Below are 18,032 nucleotides of genomic sequence, written 5' to 3'. Positions count from 1 at the left end.
AGAGTGTGTGTGCACGTGTGGGTCTGCGGATTAGTGTGTGGCTGTGTGTGTGTGTGGTGTGTGTATCTGTGGAGGGAAAGAGGACTACGGAGGGGAGCACAGCACTCCAGCACAGACCGAGCCACACCTGTTGATCAGCCATTCGATTCTGTTTTACTGAAACCAGAAGTCACAGTCACAAAACCAAGCCACCTTCCTGGCCCCACCCACCCTTCTCTTCCCTTTTCTTCACCCTCTCCTCCCCGACATCCAACGCTGCTTCCTAATTGCCACATCTAAATATACTCCTCTGGTGACTGGGTAGCTAGCTTATTAAAGTGACACACTTTACAGCCAAAATTCTTGGGATGTGGTAGGAGACAATAAATGACCATTTATGTTCCTGACCAAAAGCCTTAACAGAAAAGTCCAAAATCTTTAAGACCGGGTATGCCTTACCAGTTCTTCCAGAAGAGACTGCTGTGGCTACAGCTACCATACAAAAAAGGCAAAGAGAGAGCCAACTACAATCTGTCATGCCCCCCACAAGGTCACGCTGGCCACAGCTTTTTAGGACCATCGAACAGTTTATCATATGAAGTGGTGGAAAAGTGTATGGGACGATGAAAAAAGAAAGGTCAGCACTACTAAAATTTATGTGAGAAAATGCAGCAGCTTTAAGAAAGCAAGCTTCTGGCAGCAGCTTTAAGTAAACGAGCCCATGCCAGGAAAGTATGTCTTTAGGGGAAGAAGAAAGAGCTTAACAACTGGAGGAAGGCACAGAATAGCAAAGGCAAAATGCAGAATGAGCTGGACAAACATTCAGGCCTCCCTCAAAGACGGGCCAGGTCATCCCCCTGTGCAAACAAGCCAGAATTTTTATTCCCAAAACACTGTTTTGTCTCTTCTATGGCAGCACTTTTCATTGGATGATAAAGGCTTAGGAATTCTACAGTTTTCCTGAAATGTTTTGTATAAAATGAAGTTTTGTTAAAAAAAAAAAAAAAGCGTATTTTCAAGAGGGAGGGGATATGGAAACATATGTATATGTATAACTGATTCACTTTGTTATAAAGCAGAAACTAACACACCATTGTAAAGCAATTATACTCCAATAAAGATGTAAAAAAAAAGCGTATTTGATATGCAGCCAGAGCACTTTTTAATTAAAAAAAATGTATAATGGTTATATGTAGGAGTCTTCTAGGTTTTCATGAGATATATTAGCAAAACAAGCTTATGTTTTTTCAGTTGACATGCAGGATCTGTCACAATTTGAAAATTAAGGGACTTAACCAGGAAAAAAGTAAAAGGGTTGAGGCTTCAAGCTAACTAAGGTCAACATAGGCAATTTTGATGTATGAAAACATACAAAATTCTTTAAACGTCAAAACTTACCAACAAGCTTCTAATACGAAAAATTCTTTAAATTTCAGCTGAATGAGTATCTACAAGTTAGGCACTGCTCAAGATGCTAGAGATTCTCCAATGAATAAGACATTGCTTTAATAACTGTGTCCCTTTAATGTCATTTATCCATCCCTTGAATTAATTTTTAATGCTTTCTGATGTTTGAAATAGCTCACTACCAGCAATGAAAAGCTGCAGAAATACATCTTACTATTTTACTAAAAATGTAAATTTCTAATCTCTGAAGCAGAAATAGAAGGAAAAGACTTTCTCTGCTTTACATATTGCTATCATTTTCTGACATTAATTACTTAAACTGTGCATGGTGGCAGCTGCCACTTCCTGCTATCCAACGGGTCACAGAACTGGAGAGATTCAAAAACATGCTAGATAGTTTAAGAGAGACAGGCAAGGAACCCAAAACACCAAGGCCTCCTGCCATATACAGAAAGCAAGATAAGGAAAGTGAGCTGCTCTAGGCAGAAGAGTCTCCTGGAGATTCCCCTGAAGCTGCTGCCGCTTGATCGCTGGCTTGCTGGCTTGCTTGGCCAAGGTATGGCTTCAGGGCTGGAAGGCTGCCACCTGCTGAATCACCAAACATCCCTGGGCTTCCCTTGGAGCACTGACCAGACGGGGACCCATCCCCCGCCAGGCTTCTCCCGTGAACACCTTCCTCCCCGAACCAATGAAACGCCTAGCCCTCTCCCCTTCCGCACAAGCCAAAACAGCCAACCAACCTCGTTATGTCTGGGCAGCCCTAGGCAACTCCCATCGCGTCGCTACGTCACCAGTCCCACTCCTCTCTTTCTGTCCACTCGGTACCCCCCGAATGTTCAAGCCCCAGTGCCAGGAAGCGTGGGGAGTTCACAGCACACCATGACGGGCACTTGCCACTTCCACACCCAGGCAGCCAACCCCAAACACCCCCAAGTCCGCAAGCAAAATAACCTGTCCAAACAGCTCTAAAGGTCCAGCAAGGTAAATGTCAAGGGAGCTAGAATAGTAAGCAGGCCCCATAACATAGAAAACAAACTTCCCTTTCAGAAAGCAGCCTTCACTCTTGGTTTCGTTAGTGTGTACTGCTGAAGTCGGTACTATCTGAAGGTGAAAAGAAGCATCTGAGAAGCACCTGCATGGGTTCTCTTCACTCCCTTCGGCCCTGGCAACCCGCATCCGGATTTTTACTTGACACTCCCAAGACGGAAACAAGCTTTAACCAGAACGCGCCAGTCTGAATCCGTTAGCTGGACCAGGACACCCTACCCGGTCCACCAGAAGAAGCAGAAAGCCCGAGTCTGGGTTAAGAAGGTGGGAGAAACAGCCGCTGTTGTCGCTGCTCTGCCCTTGACACGTCGCCTCGGAACCGCGGAGACCCCTCACTCACGTGAAGGGCCGCGCCTGGAGGGAATGTCCAGTCCCAGGCTGCGCTGATGCCTCCTCCAGGCCTTACCTGTAAACACGCTCACCCGTGGGGGCAGCCCCGCGGGGTGTCAGCGCCACCCCCAACCTGGAGGCTGTTAAGTGGCCTGCGGAGGGGGGGCTCGCCCCGCAGGGAAAGGGCTCCCACCTGTTATGTTGTCCGGGGACATCGAGGCGGGGCGGGGAGGGTACCCGAAACCCAGGGCGCCTGGCCGGCTGCGATCGGACCCAGAGGTACCAATTGTCACGCCGCCACCCGGGCGGTGGGGGTAGGGCCGTGATTTGGGGTCGGACCCTGCGGGTCTCCGGACCCCCACCGCGCCACTGCCCGAAGGCTCCTCGCCTCGCGGTTCTTCGGCCCCTCCACCGTCTGCTCGCCCCAAACCGACAGTAGGCAGCCTTCCAGCCCGCACGCAAGACCTCTGAAAAGGTGCCCACTGACGCCTCCGCCTTTCTCCCCTCCTCAACTTGGTCCGGGAGCCCCGCGGGCTGCCCGCCCGCTCGGAGCCCCGAGCCCGGCCGCGGGACCACCACCCCCCGCGCCCACCCCTCCCCTGGCGCGGTGGCGGGGGGCGGGAGTGCCCGCCAGGTACGCGCGAGGCAAGGCGCTGGCTGCGCTCACGCCCCCTCGCCCCGGGGCTGCCCGCACACCTTTCCCAGCGTCAGGCCAGGCCCGGGAGGGGGGGTGTCCGATCGGCCCCCGGCGACCGGCTCTCTCCCGCCGCGGACTTGCACGGACTCACTTGCACCGGAGTCGCGGCAGCCGCCGGAATTCCGCTCGCCGAGCCCCCCGCCGCGGGGTGAAATCCGGGGCAGGGCAGAGTTGGAGCTCCGCACCCGGATCGCGCTGTCAGGCCGGCTCGCCGGTCGCAAGGGGAGAGCAGCCGGCCCTTCCCGCTCCCGTCCTGGCCCCCGCCGACGCCGCCACCGCCGCTGCCCCGGCCGCTGCCTAGCTGGTGCGAACGCTTCCGACTTGCCACAGCGAGCCTCCCCGGCTGCCGAGCATGCCCAGTCCGCTGCACGAGCCGGCCCAGCTACCCGCGCGACGCAAATCCGCTCCTCCGGGTGTTCGCTGCGGCCAGGAGGGCGGGGCGGGCGGGCGGGGTCTGCGGGGAGCTCATCCCAGGACCCAGCGGGACCCGAGCCAGACTGCGCACCTAGGGGCTGGCGAGGCTTGGCGCCCTGTTATTTTACTTTCAAGTAATTGGAAGCTCGGGAGGCGGACGTGTTCTCCAACGACGAGAAAGGCCAGCTTGCACATTTTTAGGGTGCCGTTTAGTCAGGCCGGACGGGAGCCGAGTTTTACGGTCGGAGGCAGTATACCATTTGGGGCAGAGCCGGAGAGTTGAAGAGCTAGAGCTGGTCAGAACAGAGAACGCAAACTCGGCCTTCTGGAGACCCGGCTCGCGGGCACGAGTTTGCGAGCTACCCGAGCCTCTTCCCCACCGAGCCTAGGAGTGCAGCACTTGGAATTAACTCGAAGTTGATCATATTTTTAAATTAAAAAAAAAATTTAATAAAAAAATGTAGAAAGGGCGGACTGCAGACTCTACAGCCCATTTTCAAATCTCTATTCACACACTCTCACTCCAAAAACAATGAGTCAGGGCGAGTAAGGCCCGAACAGCTCCAGTCGTAAAGGGAGAGGCTCAGGCCGCTACAGGGCCGCCCCACTCCGACCCTTCCCGGCCCCACCTCCTGCCGGCCCCACCTCCTGCCGGCCCCGCGGAGTTGCAGGAAAAACCTGGAGAGCGGGCGTGCCCGGGCCGGAGCACTGCGCATGCCCAGTGGCCCGACCCGGTGCAGGTCGCCCGAAGGAAGGTGTTTCTCGGCTCCCTGAGCTCGACCCTAGCGCCCGGGTTAGGGGCGGACCGTGGGGAGAACTGGCTTTCCGCTTCGGGGCCCTCCCTTCGTGTCCGTACCGTTCTGTACCCCGGTGGTGGAGAGGCAACCCGAGGCTGCGCGTCCCGCTGGGTCCGGGACTCGGCGAGCGGGGGAGGGGGCGTGCGGCGGCTTCGCCGTGGCACGTGACTGTCCGTGGCGCTCCGGGCAGCCATCTTCCGCTCGGCCATCGGTCCGTGGGCGATCGGAACGGACCGGAGAGCTGGCGGGATGGGAGCAGAGAGCTCCGCTCCTCGCCACGCCCACCCGCCGGACTCCATATGCTCCGCACCTGCCTCCGCCCGGCCCGGGAGAGCGGGAATCGCGGCACTGGCCCCAGGTTTCTGAGAGGACAGGCTCCCGCGCGGGCTAAAAACAGCGGCTGCGAAATCGAGAGGGCAGGACTCCGGGGGCGGATGGCCTCTACTTTTCCCCAGAGGCGGAAGTTGGAGAAAGGGGTCCCCTTCCGTAAGGTAGTGACCGCTGCTCCAACTTCCTCCCTGTCTAATCTATTCGGTGCAGAGACGTGGCGTGTTGGCAGGAACATCTGGACAGAGGCCGTCGCTCTTCCCTGAGATGCAATATCCCATGACCCCTGCTGGTGGACAGCTTGGATGGTGATGTTAATAGCATTTATTGAGGTCCTGCCACGAACCACTTGGGGTCCTTGTGGCCTTAGGGCCAGATGGGTCACCATCACCCGAGAATTTGTTAGAAATGCAAAATGCCCTGCAGAATCGGAAACACTACTGGGGGAGAGGAGGGATCCAGCAACCTCAAACCCTCCACTGATTCTGGTGACCATTTTACTTATTTCAACTAAGCCTTAGGGCGGCTCACTTTATAAACGAGGCATCAAAATTTTACCCCAAAGGAGAGTGAAGACAGTGTGCCCCAGTGCGGGCTTTTTATCGCACCCTCCACTTTGGCTTTTCTGGCTACTTCACCTCTATGTCACTATACTGCTCTTCTCAGATTAAGAAAGTGACTTTGTCACTTACGGCTTTAAAAATAACAACTGAAATTCAGTTCAACTACATATTTTGAGTGTACAGAGGGCAAAGCTCTTTGAGTCATTGTAGCCCTACTGAGAATTTTCGTCAGTTTACACCTAAGAAGTGCAAGAAAAGGCTTGCTTTCTCGTGATGTAAAGTTTTTCAACCTAAGGCAGCGCCAGAAAACTGCTGACTGGTTTCTCTGAAGTGCTGTTTATGCAGAATGGCCAGACTTTGGACTTCCAGAAAATGAGGTTCAAGTAAGAAGCTGGCATAGACTTGCGTCAAGGAGTCTGTACTTTAAAATGCCCCACACCCCAAATGTAAAGCTGAAGTGAATTTTGTAAAATATTAGCGGTTTTTGATTGTAAGTGGTTTTCTAGGGTGATCGTTGTAATGTTTTTTTTCCTAATTCTGTGTATGTTTGAAATGTTTCATAATAAAAGGCTTTCTAAATTGCTTTCCATGAGTAATTTTATGACTATATGACACATGGAGAAAAGCAAAATATAGAACTCCAATTTGTTCCAATTTCATAAAATAATTCAGAGAGAAAGAGCTATAATAAACTCAGTAAAAAAAATCTAAAAAGATATTGAAAGACAGTAAAAATAAATTCTGGGTGAAGTGATTTTAAGAAACACTATAGTTGACTCTCCTTGATACTCAATTTAGTCATGGTCCTTAAGTCACTACTGTTTGTAACCAAAAAAAAAATTTTTTTTAAGAAAAATAAGTAGTTGTCCTTCTCCATCCACCTCTAAAGAATTTTACCAGTGTATTTTTCTGATCAAAATTTTAATAAGCATCATACTGCTTGGTTGTAAAATTGTAGGATTCTCAAGTACACAGAATATCATAAATTACATTGTTGTCAAGACAACTATGAAATAAAAATGAATCACCTCCAAGTCACAATCTGTCACTAAAATATGTTAAAAATAATATTAAGAGCAAATACAAGGGCAAGCAGTTCACTTGCCAGAATAGCTATTCTGAAGTAGGTGGTTTAGTTCCAGTTGAATGATTCCTTCTACCATTAGAAGCTAACCTACCTGATCAAAAATGTAGTGGTTTTATCCAGTTGATAGTTGACCTGTAAGCAGCATCCATCACTCACCAAACAATAGTCAAATAGTATTCAAGCAGCAAGGAGGCTTCTGTGTGTCCATGGCAATTTGTCTCAGTGGAAGAATCTAGAACCACAAAACCTGAGTAGCAGGAACAAGACCTTATGAGCCCTCTTAGCCCTTTAAACTCATCTGGCCAATCCACAATCCAGTTTCCAAACCAAGGTTGATCAGAAGCGCCAGCTTGCAGACAATGGCTGATTCCAAGTATTTGCCCTGGGGCTTAGATCTGGTACCACTCAACCCTCTGTGCCTGTTCCTAGGGCCGTGGTGAGGTTTCCTGGCTTCAGTAACTGCCTAGGTTCTCCCCCTGGTCAACAAAAAGCTGGAATTTATTTGAAGACACTGGGGTAAATCAGGGATGCCGCTGAGGCTAAGGCAGAGATCAGAACAAGGAACTGGAGTATTGGCAGGAACCCAGGAGGTCTCCCTCTGTTTCCTCTGCACTTCTGTTTACTCTCTCCCTCACGCTATGGCTTTTTCCACCTTTTTAAGCAGATAAGGTAGGGATTCCCCAGAGAAGGAAAACCAGGCATGGCTTTCTTGACATAAGAGAAGCCATTTTTGGCCTAAGCCATTTTGTGATCTAAGCCTGGCCACAATGCTCACCCTTGAACAGGTCTCAGTAATTAATTGTCTTAAGGTAACAAAAGAATGCAGAAACAAACCAGTGTCATCAGGCAAGAGAAGTAACAAGAGCAAAGATAATATATCACTTGTAAAGACTCCCAGTTCTCTTTCAATGGTAAAAATTAGCCTGAAGCGCTCAACCACCAGATCAACTGGCACCTTAAGGGATGATGATGTTGACTTTTTCTGACCTTCATGACGTCAATCAGCTAAAGCTTGGACTCTGTGGACCACCCAAGACCCTTCATGAATACGCATGTACCCTTAGCTTAAAACTTCCCCAATTTGCTGTTATGGTGACAATGCTTTGGGAAAGATCCTTGGTGTTCTCCTTACTTGCTGCAAGTAATAAATCCCTCCTTCTCATGCTCTTTGGCTTGGTTGTGTCTTTTGGCTCAGCGCCCACCAAGAGGCAAACCCAGTTTTAGGATAACACCTTCCGTTGACAAAGCAGGAAATGACAACTTGAGAGTTCCCAAGTTTATTTCACTTCCAGGGAGTAGCAAGACTGACCCTACCCATGTTCATTATCCCCATTGTCTAGTTGAATCCTATTTCCCCAGATTCCTACTGCACTAGAACCAATCCTATTAATATTTCAAGACCCCAAGTCCACCTTTTTCATAAAAGCTTCTCTGCCTTCCAGGACACAGAAATTTCCTATACACACATTTTGGCACTTATTTGTGTTACATTATATCTTTGACAGTTCTCTGTATGTTTCCTGCAAGTAAGTCTTGAGTTCCAGCTTACATATTAAGTGACATTGACAATATATATATTTATTTTTCATCTTCCATAGCACCTAGCACAGACTTAGCATTAAGTAGCCCATAGTAAATATTTCTTGAACTGTATACTCTTCTTTTTACTTTTCTGTTGCTGCATTTTTGTTTAGAAAGGGTAAACCACTAGGAAGGGAAATGTCCTTGCTATGTTTTCCTTCTCTAATTAGCAACCACGCTTCACAATCTGCTGTGTACATCTAAAGAGGATTTTGAAATTAGACATTTATGACTGGGCACTAACCAGGGTGAGATGAATCAATACCATCAGCAGAATGCTGCACTAACTGACAGACACAGCACCATTGTCAAGAGTTGTAATTTATTCCTTTTTAAATATTGTGTAACTCCAAGCAAGGCTTCATTATCACCTCTTAAAATGAGACTAATATAACCCACCCCCTCTTTGCTTTCCATGGGCTTCATGGAAATTATTTAGGTCTTTAATCAGAATATATTTCTATTAAATGTCTTATAATTAATTAGAGGTAAACAGAATGAAAACATCAGGTATCGGGCTTCGCTGGTGGTACAGTGGTTAAGAACGCGCCTGCCAGTGCAGGGGACACAGGTTCAAGCCCTGGGACAGGAAGATCCCACAGGCGGCAGAGCAACTAGGCCTGTGCGCCACAACTACTGAGCCTGCGCTCTAGAGCCCGTGAGCCACAATTACTGAGCCCATGCGCCTAGAGCCCGTGCTCCGAAACAAAGAGAAGCCACCGCAGTAAGAAGCCCGCACACTGCAACAAAGAGTAGCCCCACTCACCACAACTGGAGAAAGCCCGCATGCAGCAGCAAAGACCCAAGGCAGCCAAAAAAAAAATTTTTTTAGTTAAATTAAATCTTAAAAAAAAAAAAGTGGGGTAACAGAATCCAAACCACCTGGGATCTTGAGTTATCAAATATCCTTCTTTGAAGTCACTCAGCAATTTTATATATTATACTTATACCTTAAGTATCCATATTGCATTAATTTAGCCAATGATTGTTCAGCTCTCAATGGACAAGGATCAAGATCAAGTATTTCTGTGTGTCCATAAACAGAAATGGATGGAGTATGTTCCTTTTCTCCACAGCAGGCACATATGTCATTCTCATCCTAATATTTGCCTCATCATCAGGATTGTCAAAAATTTCATGAAACATACTTATATTTTAAAATTATTCATCATTTACCTGAAATTCAAATTTAACAAGATGTCCTAGGTATTTTTTGGTTTTGGTTTTGGTTTTTTTGCTAAATCTGGCAACCCTACCCTGATAGACCTGAAAATTTATACCTGTTCCTTGACTTCTGGCTCCATAAAATTTCTAACTTGACTTTATGAAAAATAATAGAGGAGTTATTGCAAGGACTTTTTAAAAAGAAGAAGAAGGGCTTCCCTGGTGGCGCAGTGGTTGAGAGTCCACCTGCCGATGCAGGGGACACAGGTTCGTGCCCCAGTCCGGGAAGATCCCACATGCCGCGGAGTGGCTGGGCCCGTGAGCCATGGCCGCTGAGGCTGTGCGTCCGGAGCCTGTGCTCCGCAACGGGAGAGGCCACAGCAGTGAGAGGCCCGCATACCAAAAAAAAAAAAAAAGAAAGAAGAAAAAGAAATGCTGGTAGAAGGAGGGACATAACTAAATTTGAGTATGGTAAATTTCCTTTGAAAAATATTCTCCTACTGAAAACTGTAACTCCTTAGAATCAACTCAAAGCCTAATGGGATTCATTGTGTGATTTATTTCAAAATACTTCTGATGCTCACAGGCCACTTAGCATTTACCCAGCAAATGATGATGTTCTAGTGTTCTTGTCTGGTGAGTCAGCGTGTGGGAAGTCATGGAGTAGACTGAGACACAAACCCTTTGTAACCTCACAGGCAGGGAGAAGGGGAGCTGAAGCGCAGAGCACATCTTCCTAATCACCTGGGAACTTATTAGAAATGCACAACCTTGGACCCTACCTGGACCTACTGACAGAAGTTCTAGGGGTGGGTCCCAGCCATCAGCTATTTAACAAGCTTTCCAGGTGATTCTGATGCACATTCAAATTTGAGAACCATGGCTTTAGAGCCCTGATTCTTGACTGTGCATGCAGAGGAGAAATACCTGGGGAGTTTTTAAAACACTGGTATCTGGATCCCATCCCCCCCAGAGATTCTGATCTAAGTGGTATAGCGTGCAGCTCAGGCATCAAGATTTTTTAAAGCTCTCAGTGTTCACCACTGCTCTACAGAATTTATTCTCAAATGCCAAAGGGATGAGAAACTCCTGACATTGCAAATATAATGCTTTCTACTCCTGGCCCAGGTCAACTTTACATAAGGCAAAATGGACGGGCATAACATGTTTAATATGTGGTCTCTTCCTCAAATCTCTAAATCCACTCTTTAAGGGCCTACTAGAGTCAATACGATATAAGAGAAAGAGAGAAAAATAATTTCCTGGCCCCCAAGACCTGCCTAAATATTTATTAACCTCTTGGGGCCACATTTTTTCATGTCTACACGAGGGATGATATTATCTCTCCACAGGGTTTTGAAAGTGACTGAAAGACACCATGTAGATAAAAAAGGCAGAGGATCAGTAATCAATAATCACATGTGAACCAGAGGAGGCTTCATGGGAGGGGGAAATTTAAAAGAACAAAACTCAGTAAATTCATAAAATTTCAATGTGTCTTTCTATAATAACTATTTAAATTATTTTCTCTTTTTATATTCCCTCACTTTTTTGTGTGCTTCCCCACCCCACCCCAATCATCTTTCCTGTTTTCAGTACAGGTACTTTGGTGACCCATCTGTGTTTTTGGCTAAGCTATCTCAATGACACTAAAAGTGGTAGTTGTAAAGACTGAAAGGGGTAGTTACACAGTGCTCTATTATTCCTGGGGCTAAAACAAGGTTAAACAGGACAGTTTTTTTCTTTAACATGCTTGCCTATGTGGCAAGCTAATCATTTTAAGCCCCTTATCCATCTCAAGATGGATATAATAGGCTTCGCTATGAGCTAAAAACCCTCCCTGTTATGGAGCTGCCCTGCCTCACTCAGTGCATGGTGCATATTCTACCATTAAACGGAATAGTTCTTTACCTGGCTTCTTAATATAGAAGTTTGAGATACATAGACACACTTTTGTTACTTGTTGCAACATGGGATGGTGGCCTCCTCCTGGGGTACTGCTGAGCCTAACCATTCAAACACTCACCAAGTAACCTTGGAGGGCTGGGCATGGTGGGCACCTAGGAGCTGGGAAAGAACAATGGAGACATTTCCAGGAAAACCTGACTGGCAAAAATGAAGGAATCCAGAGGAGCCATTGGCATGTACTCTAGCTAATGTCTGCTGGATCGGCGCTCAGGGGCAACTGCAAGATTGAAGCAGAAATTCCTTCTGGGATGCACGTCATGAACCAGAAGCCAGAAATTGGAGCAGGGCCAGAGGCAATGGGCTTTGGAATCGGATGCTGAGTTTGAGCTCTGGCCCTGCCACTTAACTAGCTGTGTGACATTGGTCAAGAGACCAAACCTGGGGCTTCCCTGGTGGCGCAGTGGTTGAGAGTCTGCCTGCCGATGCAGGGAACACGGGTTTGTGCCCCGGTCTGGGAAGATCCCACATGCCGCGGAGCGGCTGGGCCCGTGAGCCATGGTCGCTGAGGCTGTGCGTCCGGAGCCTGTGCTCCGCAACGGGAGAGGCCACAGCGGTGAGAGGCCCGTGTACCGCAAAAAAAAAAAAAAAAAAAGAAAGACCAAACCTGGAGACACAGTTCCTCACCTGTAAAACGTGGGCAATAGCAACTTGTTTCTGGGTTATGAGGATTACTTGATAATCCGTATAAACCACTTAATACAGCATCTGGAACAGCATCTGTAAGCAGGTAATAAATGTTAGTTATTGCTCCAAGATAACATTTTGGGATAATTATGTTCTTTCACTCTATGGCCCCTTTTCCTTCTTTTCCATTTCCCTCAACCCAAGCCCCACTTAAGCAGACAGTTCTGCTCTCACAGCCTCTGGTGAGGAAAGAAAGAGACTCTGAGCCTTCCTGACTTCTGTTTATAGAAGTCTGAGCCCCAGAAGACTGAGGCAAGGTGTCTTAGCATCTTAGAAATGGAGAGGGAAATGGATGGGGCTTCTTTTCACCCCAACTAGAAAGAGATTTTGTTTGGATGGAGGGAGAAGAGAAGAGAGAACTATATCAGCTTTCCAGCACAGCTGTCAGGGAAAAAGCAAGGCCAGAGAAGGAAGGGCCACTGAGACATCTGGGCAGCTGGGAGTGTAAGCAGCCTAATAAAGATTCGCAAGCCTAAAGCATGGGTCCAGAGAGTGGAGCTGCCAGACACAATGGACCTTGCTCCCTTCTACCTGCGTGGAAAGGGAACTCAAGAGCCAATACACTCACAACCCCAAAATACTCTACCACTCTGGACCCTGACAATTCCAGGGAGCTCTTGAAAAACATTCCCCCTTCCAAAAATAAAAAGGTAAGTTTCCCATCAGCTAGGGAGAATGAGCAGTGGTGGTGGTGGTGGTGGTGGTGAAGACAGTGATATACAAATGGAAATTAAATGGAGTTATCAAAAATAAAGTTATAGTTCCCACACACGTGTTTTCAGATTTGTATACCGAGATTTGTATAAAATTCCAGAATTTGCAATGCCTCAAGGCGATTGTTTAAAACAATCATTGTGCTCTCACTACAAATGTTGATATATATGCTGGTGGGAGGGGGGGGCAATAGGAGGAAATCAGTACAAGCCTGAGGAATACCTTGGAATTTGCTACATTTGGTGTCTGTTGGCATCACTTCACTTGCTCATGAACATTAAGCGAACCACCCTGGCTTGAGGAGCAGCACACCAGAAAGACGTTTTCTAAATGTGCTTACTAGGTCGTAAGGCTGGGAGCCTCCTTTCCTGCAGCTTTTCTCCTTCCCTAAAATCTTTTTTCATTTCTTTGCCAGTGCCTTTAACTTTTTTTAGCTGCATTTAAAATGTTTTCTATTATTTCTGCATGAGTAAGACTATGTGTCATTTCAGCCCCGTTGTCAGCTTCTGTTTCACTTTCATTAAATTTGTTGATTGAGTGTGAAGAAGGAGGCACTGTCATCATTACCAGATTTTGTACTTATGGGCTAGATCTCTCTTGGAGCAACGCTGTGATCTGTACTGCAGTTTTGTAATGATGCTCTGGAAAAACGGGGATGAGACCAGGGAAGGCACCTTATCCCTTCCTTCTCTCTTTCTGTGGGTTTAGAGAGGCAGTTAAAGAGGGGAGGAGCCTACTAGAGAATGGACTTGAGGATATGGGGAGGGGGAAGGGTAAGCTGTGACAAAGTGAGAGAGTGGCATGGACATATATACACTACCAAAACATAAGGTAGATAGCTAGTGGGAAGCAGCCGCATAGCACAGGGAGATCAGCTCCGTGCTTTGTGACCACCTAGAGGGGTGGGATAGGGAGGGTGGGAGGGAGGGAGACGCAAGAGGGAAGGGATGTGGGAACATATGTATATGTATAACTGATTCACTTTGTTATAAAGCAGAAACTAACACACCATTGTAAAGCAATTATACTCCAATAAAGATGTTAAAAAAAAAAAAGAGGGAAGAGGATACTTATGTTTTCCCTCTATTCATTCATTCTTTCATTTTACTTCACATATGCTTACTGAGTACTTCCTAGGTGTCAGACACTGATTTAGGAGCTGGAGGTACAATTGACAGCAAAAACAAGCCTGGTTCCTGCCCTCATGGAGCCTATGGTCTGGTGGTAAGACAGACTGTAATCAAACAAAACACTAATTAGTGTCTACTTACCCCTGAAGATCCTGATCTAATTGAGCTGGAGGAGGACCGAGGCATCAGTATTTTTTATTTTCTTATTTTCTTTTTTTATTAAAAAAGAATTTTTTTAATCTATTTATTTTTGGCTGCATCATGTCTTAGTTGCAGCACACTGGATCTTTCATTGCAGTGCTCAGGCTCTTCGTTGTGGTACATGGGTTTCTTTCTAGTTGTGGCACGTGGGCTCCAGAGCACATGGGCTCTGTAGTTGCGGCACACAGCTCTCTAGTTGTGGAGCGCAGGCTCAGTAGTTGCGGCTCGAGGGCTTAGTTGCCCGGAGGCATGTGGGATCTTAGTTCCCCAACCAGGGATGCAACTGGTGCCACCTGCATTGGAAGGCAGAGTCTTAACCACTGGACCACCAGGGAAGTCCCCCTCCCCTTTTTTTTTTCATCAGTATTTTTTATAAGTTCCATAGGATAATTCTAACAGGCTGCCAGGGCTGGGAATCCCTGTGCTAGATCACAAAAGTTCTAATAAAGCACCATTGAAGTATTTTGATTTTACCTTATAACAATGGTGAAGTTACTGAAAAGAGGTGATACGGTAGGATTTGGGTACTATTATTATTATTATTATTAAGCTTTCTTTATTTTGAAATAATTATAGATTCACTCAAAGTTATAAGAAATAATACAGAGGGTTTCCGTGGTGGCACAGTGGTTAAGAATCCACCTGCCAATGTAGGGGACACAGGTTCGAGCCCTTGTCCAGGAAGACCCCACATGCCACAGAGCAACTAAGCCTGTGCACCACAACTACTGAGCCTGCACTCTAGAGCCCGTGAGCCGCAACTACTGAGCCCTGTGCCACAACCACTGAAGCCCCCGCTCCTAGAGCTCGTGCTCCACAACAAGAGAAGCCACCGCAATGAGAAGCCCGCACACCGCAGTGAAGAGTAGCCCCCGCTCTCCACAACTAGAGAAAGCCCGAGTGCAGCAACAAAGCCTCAATGCAGCCAAAAATAAAATTAATTAATTAATTAATCTTTTTAAAAAAAGAAATAATACAGAGAGGTCCCATGTCCCCTTTACCCAGTTTTCCCCAATTGTAACATCTTGCAAAACTATAATGCAATACCACAACCAAGATATTGTCATTGATACAGTCAAGATACAGAATATTTTCAACACCATAAGGATCCCTCTTGTTGCCCTTTTATAGTAATAACAATTCCCTCATATCCTTCCAAATCCTTAACTCCTGGTGATCATTAATATATTCTCCATTTCTATAATCTTGTCATTTCAACAATGTTATATAATGGAATCTCATAGTACTTAACCTTTTGGGATTGCCTTTTTTCTCACAGCATAATAATCTAGAGATTCATACAGGTTGTTGCATATATCAAGAGTTTGTTCCCTTTTTTGCTGAGTAGCAGTGTTCCATGAATGTACCTGTTTGTTTAACCGTTCATACATTGAAGGACATCTAGTTTGTTTCCAGTGTTTGGAGATTATAAATAGAGCTGCTAAACATTTATGTACAGGTTTTTGTGTGAATGTAAGTCTTCATTTCTCTGAGATAAAAGCTCAACAGTGTAATTGCTGGGTGGTATGATATTAACATGTAGAATCTGTCATATATAAAGAAACTATCAAATTGTTCCCAGAGTAGTTGCATCATTTTACGTTCCCAACAGTAAAGAATGTGTGATCCAGTTTCTCCTCATTCTCATCAGCATGTAATGTCACTATTTTTTTTTCTGACAACAAAGGAGTATCTTTTATTTGTATTTATATCTTCTCACCCCACACCCAAAAAAGTACAGGGCCTGGCAGGGCATCTGTTGCCCAGGAGGATGACAGTTAATGTTGTATGTAATAGAATGAATGTCACTATTTTTAAATTTAAGCTATTCTGATAGATATGTAGTAATATCTTGTTGTGGTCTTAATTTGCATTTCCCTAACGGCTAATGAGCCAAACATCTTTTGTGTGCTTACTTGCCTTTTGTATATCCTCTTTGGTGCAGTTTCTTTATGTCTTTTGCCTATTTTCTAATTAGGTTGTTAGATCTTAATATTGGGTTTTAAGAGTTCATTTTTATATTCCAGATACTAGTCCTTTTTGTTGAATATGTGTTTTGGAAATATCTTTTCCCATTCTGCAACTTGTTTTTTGTCCTCTTAACAGAGTCTTGCAGAGCAAAACTTTATAATTGTGATGAAGTCCAATTTTTTTCCTTTTATGAATCATGCTTTTGGTGTCAAGTATAATAACTCTTTGCCTTGTCCTAGATCATGAAGATTTTCTCCTATGTGTTTTATTAAAAGTTTTATAGTTTTATGTTTTACATTTAAATCTGTGAATCATTTTGAGTTAATTTTTGTATAAAGTGTGAGTCTTGGGTCAAGATTCACTTTTTTGCCTACGAATTGCTCAACACCATTTGTTGAAGAGGTCATCTTTACTCCATTGAATTTCTTTTACACCTATGTGAAAACATCAGTTGTGCATATTTGTGTGAGCCAAACTTGGGGTTTTCTGTTCTGTTCCATCAATCTATAAGTCTATTCCTCTGCCAATACCATAGAGTCTTGACTATAGTGGCTATATAATAAGTACTGAAACTAGGTAAAAGGATATATTTCCTTTTGGCTAATAACACAAATCAACAGAAAATACTGACAGACTGTACAATGGCAACAGTTACTCTGGACAGAAGTTTTATTATCTACAGATGACTTTATGTTCCTAATACATTGTTTACTATAAAGTAAAATGTGATAGGCAAAATTTCTATACACCAAAGATTTTATGAAAGGCCTACATTTTAGCAATCAATCTGCTCTTATTCTGTTCAAATTCAAGGGCACTTAATCCACCACTTTGTAGCTGATGTGAATGACAGTGGGAAGGATTCACAGTATAGACTTTATTTGCCTAATATGTTTATAAAAGGAACATCACAAAATTGTCCAGTGTCCAATTATTTTCTTTTCTTGAACATAACCATCCTTCTAATACTTTAACTTTGAGACTAAATAGCTGTGATTCACATCATTGAATTTTACTTATTTTAAAAAATTGTACTGGGCTTTAGAGTGAACAGTGGGCCACAGATGGAGCCCTTTGCTCATGCCTCTGAAAACATCTCCTATGAAAACAGCTGTTCCTAATACTCTGATGTCAATGTCTCTGTCATAGGACATAGTCAAGATGCCTCTAGGCACTTGCACAAGAGGAGATCAGGAGGTCTTTCTGAGCCTTGACATCTTTCAACCTAGAGGTGGCCATTTTTCACCACTTCATTTCCTTGCTTTGCTGTTTATCATCCACTCATTCAAAAACATCCATTGTGGGGAATTCCCTGGTGATCCAATGGTTAGAACTTGGTGCTTTCACTGCTGGGACACAGGTTCAACCCCTGGTTGGAGAACTAAGATCCTGCATGTTGTGTGGTGCAGCCAAAGAAAAAAAAAAGATCCACTGAGCCTCTACTCATTAGACATAATCGAAGACATCATCCTTGTAGTCAGGTTAGACTGTGTCTTATTCACTTTTGAACCCCAGCATCTAGATCTGTTACAAATTGTAGCAAGCTCTTATAAAACATCTAATGAAAAAAAGGGAAGCAAGGAAGGAAGGAAGGAAAAAAAGGGAAAGAAGGAAGGAAGGGAGGGAGAGAGGGATGGAGGAAGGAAGGGAAAATTTTATGATCTTGGGGAAAACTATTGGCCTTAAATATCTGATATTTATTCATGAAACAGTATATACTATCCACAAATGTTCTTTGCCCCAAACTGTTGCCAATAACCAAAAAAGGTTCTTATCCTTAGCAATGAGCAACCTTTTGAGTAATCAATATTTTTCAAAGTGTGGTTTGCCAAACATCCGTATGAGAAGCATCTGGGAATTTATTTAGGAATGAGGATAGTCTAAACTCCTTAAATAAAGAATAATTATTTTGTGTCCATTGACAGATGAATGGATATAGAAGATGTGGTACATATATACAATGGAATATTA

The 18,032-nt window shown here is 45.2% G+C and overlaps 1 protein-coding gene across 4 annotated transcripts in view; it reads right to left on the bottom strand.

The window, feature by feature from the left end:
* The window catches only part of SGMS1 (sphingomyelin synthase 1), a 294,503-nt gene extending 290,715 nt beyond the window's left edge, over positions 1–3,788 (bottom strand). For all 4 annotated transcript variants that reach the window (XM_060102582.1, XM_060102618.1, XM_060102600.1 and 1 more), the window contains exon 1: positions 3,552–3,788. The gene's annotated coding sequence lies outside the window, so the exon portion shown is untranslated. The remainder of the gene's footprint in view (positions 1–3,551) is intronic.
* Positions 3,789–18,032: the final 14,244 nt, after the last annotated feature.

This window comes from Mesoplodon densirostris, chromosome 1, assembly GCF_025265405.1.
Source record: "Mesoplodon densirostris isolate mMesDen1 chromosome 1, mMesDen1 primary haplotype, whole genome shotgun sequence".
Lineage (NCBI taxonomy): Eukaryota > Metazoa > Chordata > Mammalia > Artiodactyla > Ziphiidae > Mesoplodon > Mesoplodon densirostris.
The sequence above is the reverse complement of the archived record's forward strand: the minus strand, read 5'-3'. Positions and strand labels throughout refer to the sequence as shown.